Raw genomic sequence first — 10,106 nt, 5'->3', positions numbered from 1 at the left:
GGCCAGCCATATATGGGTCACCTCCAGGCCTAGTTACACGGCCTACATCAAACACATTGTAACACCCAAATTTCTACAGTAAGATATTATCCTTAATACAATAAAATAAGGAAATAAAGTAACAAAAAGAGGAAAATTGAGTTATGTCACTGGGAAGTATATTATGACATATTGATTCAAGAAATGACTAAATTGTAAAAGTGAGAAAAGTTTTATGACCCTAGAGTAAATACTTAAAATTTGAGGGATTAAAGTGTAAATATAAAAAGTTAAAGGACTAATAGTACAAATATTTTAAGGGTGGAATGATATAGAAACCAAGGAAAATTGATGAATAAGGACCAAATTGAATAGGTGAAGAATTATGAGGGACTAAATTACAATTTTACCAAATTAAGTGATGACTCAAGAACGGAATTTTAAAAGATCACAAAGGGCAAAATGGTCAATTAAAAGAGAGATAAATCTAGAAAGTAATGATGATGTTGGTGATATTTTATAGTTATTTAATTAGATAATTATTATTTGTTTAATATTTTAATAAGATATTTTATTATTTTATTATTTTATTTAGTCTATATATATGTGAGTGTGTGTGTGGAAAAAAAAAATACACACACACACACACATACCGTCCATTATCTTTCCCATGCAAACTAACGTGAGAAGAAGAGAGAAAGAAAGAAAGTTTTACTTTCTTTATAATTTGGTCCTTTCACCAAAAGTCTACTATTTTCACTTAGAAATCAAAAAAATTTTCATAGCCATCAAGAGAGAAAGATCACAAGGAGACAATGGGGAGCTAGAATATTAAGTTAGATTCAAGAAATAGAAGTTGGAGTAGAGAGAAAATCAAGTTAAAGATTGAAATCAATGGAACAAGGTAAGAACATCAAGATTTCAATACATTTTTAAGATTAATATTATTGAAAAAGCATGGAATTGATGTTAATGTAGGGTTTTCTTATATATGGTCTTATGTTCTTGATATGTTAGTGAAGAGAAATAAGAGAAAGTAATGAGAAATAGTGTAAACATGGTAAATAAACATCTTGCACTAAAACAGTTTTGGACAGCAGCAGTAGGTTAATTTTGAAAAATCACCATAAATCTTGGAAATATAATTAGAGGATGAAAAAAATATTGAATTAATTCTTATTGAGTCTAGTTTCTTATAGAAGAAACTGTGTAAGCAATGGAATCTTGAATTGTGAGATATAATAAATTTAGTGAGACAAGATCAGAATGATTTTGGGTTCCCCTATTTTGACTTTGGAAAATCATAAAAAATTAGATAAAAATAATTAGGTTCTTAAAGTTATATGTTTAAAATCCTGAATGAATTTATTTTCAATAGAAACAAACAAGAACATCATCCGAATCTTGTGCAATGAGATAATTAATTTTTAGTAAAGAAGGGCCGAAACTATCAGACAGTAGAACAAGGGTGAATTTAAAGAATAAACCGTACTTATTGGCTGAACCAAAAATTCTGAAAATTTTATGGTAAGAAGATACGTAAGCCTAGTTTCATAGAAAATTAATGGATCTTAATTTAGAGTTCTTCAGCTCAAGATATAAATAATTTAGTTACTATGATGCAAATGGACAGTTTTGAATATACATATAAGTAAATAGTGAAATTATTGATAATGTTACTTATAGCATGTTATATAAATAAGGATATGGAATGGAGAGGAGGAGGAGGAAAATATGTATGAACATTCAGCTAGTATGATTAATTTACATGTTTTAGGCGCAGGGACTAAATTGAATAAAAGTAAAATTTTATGGGCAATTTTGTAAAAATATTAGAAATGACCAATTTGCATGAAATGGATTATTTTATTATTTTAAATTGCAAAATTGAATGAAATTATTAATTTAGTTCAAGATTGGGAAAAAATGTTTTAAGGATTAAATTGAAAAGTGTTAAAATTATGAAAAATTCTGATATTTTATAGAATTCATGGGTTGTTATCAATTTGTATGGGAATAACGGCTGGAAATAAGGATTAAATTGTAAGAATTTTATTTTTTTTGAGCCTAAGGATGAAATCGTCATTAATTAAAAGTTTAGGGGTAAAATGATAATTTTGTTTAGAGCATTAATTGAATGTATTAGAACATGAAATAAATGAAAACGACGATCAAATTTATTTATAAAGATCTGGATGACTCGAATACGAGAATTGAATGTGGAAAAGAAAAGATATCGTATTAATGAAATTATAAATATGAACAAACAACGAGGTAAGTTAGTGTAACTTGAATTGTATATTTTAAATGCATGAAATATTGATATAATGAATTACCTGATTTATGTTTATGAAGAAATGGCAAGAGAATGATATTTATCATGACATGTAAATATGTGATTATCTTTGATACTTTACTACAAGGAAATTAAGTATATTGAGACGAGTAATAAATTCAAGTAAAACACGCCGAGAAAAAAAATAAGTACGTTTAAGGGACAATATGTTTGATTTTAGTTGGTTCCAAATATGAACATTAAATGAAATGAAATATCTGATAAATAAATCGGTAACTCCGGTAATGCTCCTTAATTCTATTCCGGTGACGGATGCAGCTTAGGGGCGTTACACACATCATTAGGGTCTGCATCAGAAAATTTACTAGGGTAAAAGGGATGAAAATCCCTAACATGCGGCAGCTGAGAAAATTGATTTTGATGCAATGACCAGTCTCCCCACGATGGTCCAGCTGAAAACTGTACTGAGGAGTGTCCCAACGGGCCTACAAACTGCCCAGAAAATCCTTCTGGCCGAGCAAACTTAGCATCTCGAAATTGTTGGCCATCATGAGTAGACTGTTTCACAGATGGAAGAGATGGTCCGTCGTAGTCTCGATTATACCGATAGTAGCACCGTTGTGCTAGGTGGCCGTATTGACTACAAATCTGGCATTGAACCCTTGGCAGCAAGCCACGCCCACGAGATCCAGTCGGCGCGCGACTGCTTTCACGAGCAGATTTGATCGCCGACGTAGTCACAAGTACTTCAATCATATTGTCATTAAACGGAGTATCATGGATCGTATGGATTTGTCAACTTTCAAACTCGAGGAGTACCTCGACAATCTTTTGAAATAGGAGTAAATCAGTGGAGAAAGACGCCAACGTTAATACTGCATCAAAGTCTGAGGAAAGTCCGGCGAGTATACCTCCAACAGATCGCAAGTATTTTGGATATTGGTGATGTATTCTTTGATGGTTGATGTGTCTTTCTTGATTGAATGTAGGTCATGCTTAATTCTGGAGAGCTTAACATCAGTTACAACAACAAAGAGCCGATTAGCAGTGCTCTATATGTCACTAGCTATTTTGGCAGAAATAAAGTATGACAGTAACGACGTACTAATCGTAGAGAGTAACCAAGAGGCAAGTAACTTATCTTGCTGGACAAAGAAAGATGCTTCAGGTCCATCAGGAGATGTCACGAAACGAGCCGGAACAAGTGAAGTACCATAAAAAAAACATTGTAATTCATAGCCTTCGATTTTCAACCTAACATGTGTTGCCATTGTACAAAGTTTTTGTCATCAAGTTTTACTGTATCGTATTAAGGAAATGACTGAATTAGAAGAGAACCGAAAAAAGAGCTAGCGGAAGTGGATTCGGTGAAATTTTCCATGGAATGAACAGAGAAAAGGAGGTCCCAGGAAGTCCGACGACTGATACCATGAAAGATACTACATTAAACAAAGAACAATTTGAGAGGAATTACAAAGATTGAAAATGAATATACTTAAAAATGTGCTTAGTATTCTCATCTTCCTTAACCAATACAGAGATGATGTTTATATACATGAAATGAATAACTGCTTCTAACCAATTGATTACCAGACCCAATAATAGACTGATAACAAACTAACAGTCTCTTGACTCTAACATGTCTGATTACCCATTTACAAAAACACATTAATCCCAAACATGTATGATAAAAACAGACATTAAAATAATATATATAATAATTTTTATTGAAATATCAACCATTTGCAATTAAGACAAAATGCAGTGAAAGAGATGGAGTAAGAATTTTCTTCTTTTATATATTTTTTCTTTTGCAAATTATTATTTAAGATCTTGAATTATTTCATGTTTATTACATAAGGGTTTTTTTTGTATTCAAATAAATCTTTATTTTTCTTTAACCTTTATTTTAAATAAATACAAATCAACTATTAAAATCTTTTTTAAGGAATTAAAATTTTATTACTTAGATAAAAGTTTTAATATTTAAAAATTATTTAGATTTAATTAAAGACTAATTATTTATTTGACTGTAATAAAAATAAAAATAATAGATGTTGATGTTTCAACATACAAATGGACTATTATAGAATAAGTTGTTGTGCCTAACGTTGATTAAAATAAATAGATTAAACTTATTATCTTTTGCGTACCAGTTAGCGTTGAAATCGAGTTCAATATCAGAATCAATATTCAGTTTTTTTAATCAGATTTGATAAATGGTGAAGAAGAAGAAGAATGCCATGGATACAACAACAAAACAAAGATTGGTTTTTGCTGTAAATGGACAGAGGTTTGAGGTGTATAGCATTGACCCTTCAACTACTTTGCTTGAGTTTCTGCGGTCTCAAACTCCTTTTAAAAGTGTCAAGCTCAGTTGTGGAGAAGGTTATTTTTCCCTCTTTTGCTACCATCTCTCTTTTTATCTCTGTATGTTTAAATAGAATGGATTTTCTTTGTTGTATAAGTGGTTTTTTTGCTTCTCAACGTATAAATTGTATATGTTTATTTATTTGTTATGATGGCCTTTCATCTTTTTCATCATCTTTTAAGTGATTGTTCTTGTTGTTTCATCTTTATCCTTTTGAAATGTTTTGAAGAGTATTTTTAATCTTATACTTTGTTAACATATAATGATCCTTGTTATGTTGTTATATGTCAATGAGATATTTGTTCGTATGCCTAACAGGAGGATGTGGTGCTTGCATTGTCCTACTTTCAAAGTATGATCATGTTCACAACAAGGTTGAGGATTTCACTGTGAGTTCCTGCCTAACATTTTTATGCAGTATAAATGGATGCTCAATCATTACAGCTGAGGGAATTGGGAACAGCAAGGATGGGTTCCACCCCATTCAACAACGATTCTCGGGTTTCCATGCTTCTCAATGTGGCTTTTGCACTCCTGGAATGTGTGTTTCTCTCTATGCACCTCTTGTCAATGCTGATAAGATGAATAATCGAGCAGAGCCCTCACCAGGATTTTCCAAGCTGACAGTTTCTGAAGCTGAAAAGTCTATTGCAGGAAATCTTTGTCGATGTACCGGTTACCGACCCATTGTTGATGCCTGTAAAAGTTTTGCTACTGATGTTGACATGGAGGATTTAGGGTTTAACTCCTACTGGAGAAAAGGGGAAAGTAATGAAGTAAAGTTGAGTAGGTTACCTCCGTACAATTGCAACTATGTGCCTCGTGTGTTTCCCGAGTTTTTAAAGAAGGAAACTGCAGTTGGTCTCAATCTGGGCTCTGAAAGGTATCATTGGTATAGTCCTGTTAGTCTTAAGGAGCTACAGGGTTTATTGCAAATGGAAGCTAATGGGGGGACTTCAATGAAGATTATAGTTGGTAACACTGGAATGGGTTATTATAAGGAGCTAGTACACTATGATAAGTACATTGATCTGAGATACATTCCTGAGCTTTCAATAGTTAGAAAAGATTCAACAAGGATTGAAATTGGAGCAGCTGTGATGATTTCTAAAGCTATTGAAGCGTTGAAGGAAGAAAATCAAGGTGGATTCAGGAAAGAAGCTAAATTGGTATTCAAAAAAATCGGTGACCACATGGACAAGATTGTTTCCAAGTTCATTAGGAATTCAGGTAGTGTAGGTTGGAATTTGATGATGGCCCAGAGGAAACATTTTCCTTCAGATATTGCTACAATACTACTTTCTGTGGATACAATTTTAGAAATAATGACAGGTGAGAGACTTTTGAAGCTTACACTAGAGGAGTTCCTTGGAAGGCCTCCATTGGATTCGAAAACTGTTCTGTTAAGTATTAAAATCCCATGTTGGGAATCAAGTAGGGTTGTTTCTTCTGATGCCTGCAATAAGTTACTTTTCGAAACATATCGAGCTGCACCACGTCCTCTTGGAAACGCACTCCCCTTTTTGAATGTTGCTTTCTTGGCTCAGGTGTCTCTCTGTAAGAATCCTACAGGATTTATGCTAAAAAATTATCGGTTCGCTTTTGGCGCTTACGGAACCAAGCGTTCTATTAGGGTGAAAGAGGTTGAGGAGTTTCTATATGGAAAATTACTAAGTTTTGGTGTGCTGTATGATGCTATTAAATTGCTTGAAACTTTGGTAATACCTGAAGATGGCACTTCTAGTCCAGCATATCGATCAAGCTTGGATGTTGGCTTTCTTTTCGAGTTCCTAAGCCCCTTAATTGACTCCCCTATCGACTTTTCTGATGGTCTTGTTAATAGATATAATAGAACTTTGTTGTCCAAGAATTCAAATCAGCAGCATGATCTTGGTCAAATCGAATTCCCAACTCTGTTATCATCTTCAAGGCAGGTGATTCAGTTAAATAAAGAATATCGTCCGGTCGGAGAGCCAACAATAAAAACCGGAGCTATCCCCAAGCCTCTGGTTTGTTATACTTTCTTGTTTTCTTGTAAGTTATTGACAAAAAACTTATGTAATCAAATTGCTTATGTTGCTTACACCATGTTCAATGATGTAGGTGAAGCTGTTTATATAGATGACATTCCATCCCCTAAAGATTGCCTATATGAAGCATTTATATATAGCTTAGAGCCTCGGGCACGGGTGAAGGGTATCAAGTTCAACCCTGGATCATCACCAAAAGGAGTTATTGCACTTATTACTTCCAAAGACATTCCTGGTTTGAATTTGGGTTCTAAAACAGTATTTGGAACTGAACTTTTATATGCTGATGATCTTACCGAAGGCGTTGGTCAGCAGATTGCCTTTGTGGTAGTTTCATGTTTATAATTAACATTGATGTGTTAATGATGTCTAAGCTTTTAGAACTTGATTATGGAAATTATGATTTCAGGTTGCGGATACGCAAAAAAATGCAAACATTGCAGCTGATCTTGCAGTAGTTGATTATGACAAGGAAAATATAGAACCTCCAATATTATCTGTAGAAGAGGCAGTTGAGAGAAGTAGCTTTTACGCTCCTTTGTTTTATCCTGAACAGTTTGGTGATTTCTCGAAAGGAATGGCCGAAGCTGATCACTGAATTCTCAACTCTCAGGTATTCCTTTTCGAATAACGACCTTGGAAAGCTATATTTGTTTAAATTTAACCATACTATACTTGATATTGACTCATCACTTACTAGGGATCTAATCATAAACTTTTATCATGGAAAGCATGTTAATGTTTTCAATTAAATTGTTACATCTAGATCAAACTTGGGTCGCAATACTATTTCTATATGGAGACACAAACTGCTATTGCCGTTCCGGATGAGGACAACTGCATGGAAGTATATAGTTCTATTCAATGCCCCGAATTTGCTCATGATACTATAGCTAGATGCCTCGGTGTTCCTGCCCATAATGTTCGTGTAAAAACTAGAAGGCTTGGAGGAGGATTTGGTGGAAAGGCTGTAAAATCCATAGCAGTATGCTCCTTTTCCTTCTTTTATACTTATTTTTTTATCATCTCTACTAAATTCTTCATATTATAGCAAAAAAGAAAGTAAATCCCAAAGGTTCATTACAATTTATCTAATTGAATAAGTCACGGTGATTCCTTATATCCTATTTTTTTTGTCCTTAATTGATAGGTTGCATCAGCATGTGCTGTAGCTGCTTACAAGTTAAACTGTCCGGTCCGAATTTATATGGATAGGAAGACTGATATGATAATGTCAGGAGGAAGGCATCCGATGAAAATAACATACAATGTGGGATTCAAAAGTACCGGAAAGATTACAGCCCTGAAACTTGATATATTGATTGATTCAGGGATGTTTGTCGATGTAAGTCCAATATTGTCAGATCATATGCTAGGGTCACTTAAAAAATATGATTGGGGTGCTTTATCTTTCGATATAAAACTTTGCAAAACGAATCTTCCAAGCCGAGCAGCGATGAGAGCCCCTGGAGATGTGCAGGCCTCGTACATAGCTGAAGTTGTAATTGAACATATTGCATCGACCTTTTCTATGGATGTTGATTCTATTCGAAATATTAATCTCCACACTCACAACAGCCTCAACTTATTCTTTGCGAGTGTCGCAGGAGAACCATTAGAGTATACGTTACCTTCAATATGGGATAAGTTGGCCAGTACTTCGAGCTTTTACCATAGGACCAAAATGGTTAAAGAATTCAATAGGTGCCATAAATGGAAGAAGAGAGGTATTTCAAGGGTGCCTATTGTCCACGAAGTGAAGATGAGATCAACACCGGGGAAAGTAAGCATCCTACGTGATGGATCGATTGTGGTCGAGGTTGGAGGAATCGAAATGGGGCAGGGTCTTTGGACGAAAGTAAAACAAATGACTGCATATGGTCTTGGTTTGGTTAAATGTGGTGGAACACAAGATCTTTTGGAGAAAGTAAGGGTCATAGAAGCTGATACTTTGAGTGTGATTCAAGGTGGTATGACTGCGGGAAGCACGACATGGGAGTCAAGCTGTGAAGCAGTACGACTTTGCTGTAAAGTGTTGGTTGAAAGGCTTGTCCCTCTCAAGCAAAGGTTGATGGAGCAAATTAGATCCTTAGAGTGGGAGACGCTGATCCTTGAGGTACCCATTTCCAATTCTTTTTTTGACATTTTCATGAGGTGATAACAGTCACGGTTTCACTTTTTTCATCTCCTGTATGCAGGCATATCGCAACTCTGTAAACTTATCAGCAAGTTCACTATATGTACCGAACTTCTCCACCATGCACTACCTAAACTATGCTGCAGCTGTGAGCGAGACAAGTCTTTTTTTTCGATATTCTCTATTTCGCTTTCTGTTCCATGCTTGTATTTACAAGCAATGCAGTTCTTATCAAACTACATTCAGATTTAAGCCAATGAACATGATAATAGTCATGATATATGGCATAGGCTTGGGTTGATTTCATAGTTATCACTTTCAAACATTTGATTCTGCAGGTGGAGGTAAACCTTATAACAGGCGAAACTACAATTCTACAGACAGATATCATATATGACTATGGTGAAAGCCTAAATCCTGCTGTCGATTTAGGACAGGTTAGCCGGGATACAGTCCTTTGTATGATATATAGTTTAAGAATTTGTTTAGAACTGTCAGAAAGTTAGTAACAAGTTCATTGATCATACTCATGTGATAGTAAAGAAATTAAACTCTTTTTTTGGGTGGTGGTTATTGCAGATTGAAGGAGCTTATGTTCAAGGAATTGGGTTCTTTATGCTTGAGGAATACAACACAAATTCAGATGGATTAGTGATTATAAATAACACATGGACTTACAAGATCCCCACGGTGGACACCATTCCTAAACAATTCAATGTTGAAATCTTCAACAGTGGGAATCATAAAAACCGCGTTCTTTCTTCCAAAGGCAAGTTTGGGTTCTTTTTTCTCCATGTTCTAAGGTTAATCATAGTAAATATAGAACTCCACTGAACAAATAGACGATTATGTAACTGCAATGCTAAACTGCAAATCTGTACTATTTTTGTTTTACCTTTGCAGCTTCTGGGGAGCCGCCATTAACGCTAGCAGTTTCAGTTCACTGTACAACAAGAGCAGCTATAAGAGAAGCCAGACGGCAACTTGTTTCGTGGAGTGGCCCAAACGAGGCTAGCTCAACATTAGTCCAATTAGAGGTACCTGCCACCATGCCTGTGGTCAAGGAGCTTTGCGGGCTTGACAGTGTTCAGAAGTTTTTGCAGTGGACAACTGCCAAAAACTGAGGCCAAAAACATTATTGTACATATATATTCAGGTGTAGACAAGAATAAGTTGATAGATTTCTTCACGTTGAAGCGAAGATAAACATCACTATAGGTTTATTTAATATATTTGAGTTGAATGATGAAGCGGTCTAAAAAAAACCAAAAATGGACGAGAGATTTGAAATGA

The 10,106-nt window shown here is 34.7% G+C and overlaps 1 pseudogene; it reads left to right on the top strand.

Moving 5' to 3' along the window:
- Positions 1 to 4,415: 4,415 nt before the first annotated feature.
- Positions 4,416 to 10,106, top strand: LOC107943252 (indole-3-acetaldehyde oxidase-like; annotated as a pseudogene).

This window comes from Gossypium hirsutum, chromosome A09, assembly GCF_007990345.1.
Source record: "Gossypium hirsutum isolate 1008001.06 chromosome A09, Gossypium_hirsutum_v2.1, whole genome shotgun sequence".
Classification (NCBI taxonomy): domain Eukaryota; kingdom Viridiplantae; phylum Streptophyta; class Magnoliopsida; order Malvales; family Malvaceae; genus Gossypium; species Gossypium hirsutum.
This window is presented reverse-complemented; position numbering and strand designations above follow the sequence as displayed.